A 1,449-nucleotide genomic window follows, 5' to 3' on the forward strand; every position below is an offset into this window, starting at 1 on the left:
CCGCAACCACAGGGCTCTCCAAAGGGTGGTGCGGTCTGCCCAACCCATCCCCGGGGGCAAACTACCTGCCCTCCAGGACATCAACCGCCCGAGCTACGGCCTATACACTATACATTATACATTATACACAGAGATCTAATATACTTGCTGAGTTATGCAACAGAGAAGATCTAGAACCTGTGTGGAAACTGTCTGTCATCTTCCCAAGCATTATAACAGCAAAAACCCTACACTATACTGCACACATAACCGCCCTCACACACAAACACTTACAGAAGTATTTGAGCGTCTCCTCGATCTGTTCTGTGGTCAGGTCGATGCGTGCGTCTGGTGACAGTAGCGGTGTGTGTAGCCAGTCGTCATGGTCGTAACCGAAGACGGTGTCGGCACGTAACCGATACACCGGCAGCTGCTCCTCCAACAGACTGATGATCTCAACTTCCGGCAGGTCAGCAGTGTTACACACATCTAGAGGGGGGGGGGGTTAAATCTGTACACTTATTTATGAATGAGAAAAGTATCACAGCCAGAAACAGGAGACACATCACATCCTATAACTATTTTCTCATTCCTGTTAGTAGATGCACACACACATTCATACGCACTCACACAGACTTACAAACATACTCACACACACACACACACCTACCAGTGAGGGTCTCAGCGTCCCTGCATGGTGGTGGTGGGGTGGGTGGTTCAGGCAGGCTCACATACTGCTCCTCCTCTCGGCTGGCCGGTCCGGGCTCTGGCTCTGGCTCTGGGTCCGGGGGCAGGGCGGGGGCTGGGGAGGCCAGCGTGGCTCACCTCTCACTGGGGGAGAGAATGGAGGGCCATGGGCCTACAGACCTGGAGTTCTATCTGGGTTACCAGGTACCTGCGGAGGAAGGAGAGGTGCAGAGGTCTAAACCTGAGAACGAGAGAGGGGAAGAGAAAGAGGGGGCTGAGAGAGAGAGGGGGGAGAGAGAGTGAGAGAGAAAGAGAGAGAGAGATGAGGGGTGTTGGAAAGAAAAAGTGAAAGGGTGAAGAAGAGAGATTAGATAAATGTTGGGGAAAGAGACAGACAGAAGACACTTTATAAATCAGTAGACCACTAGAACATGCTGATAGTGCACTTGGCCTCCTGCCAACCAAACATGCAATGGACAGACCATGGGCACATAGTAACTCACAACAACTACTGCAGTGACACTGCTTCTACTCTGTATACTATTTACTTCTATTTGTACTTTCATACCCTGGTCCCAGATCTGTTTGTGCTGTCTTGTCAACTCCTATGGTCATTGTCACACAGCGTGAGAAGTTGGCAAGACAGCACAAACAGATCTGGGACCAGGTTAGTACAGTACTTTGCTGATGTACTAGAATATCCATGTCTGCCTACCACTCTATTTCAGACTGCAGATGGAGAGAGTAGAGAGGTGAGCAGAGGTTTCATCTGAACAGCTGGCT

At 50.4% G+C, this 1,449-nt stretch overlaps 1 protein-coding gene across 1 annotated transcript in view; it reads right to left on the reverse strand.

The window, feature by feature from the left end:
- The window catches only part of LOC111956126 (trafficking kinesin-binding protein 1), a 26,465-nt gene extending 26,109 nt beyond the window's left edge, over window positions 1-356 (reverse strand). Inside the window, 1 exon segment of the mRNA XM_070436327.1 lies at window positions 274-356. The gene's annotated coding sequence lies outside the window, so the exon portion shown is untranslated.
- Between the last annotated feature and the right edge of the window lie 1,093 nt (window positions 357-1,449).

Source organism: Salvelinus sp. IW2-2015, linkage group LG31 (genome assembly GCF_002910315.2).
Source record: "Salvelinus sp. IW2-2015 linkage group LG31, ASM291031v2, whole genome shotgun sequence".
In the NCBI taxonomy this organism is placed as follows: Eukaryota; Metazoa; Chordata; class Actinopteri; order Salmoniformes; family Salmonidae; genus Salvelinus; species Salvelinus sp. IW2-2015.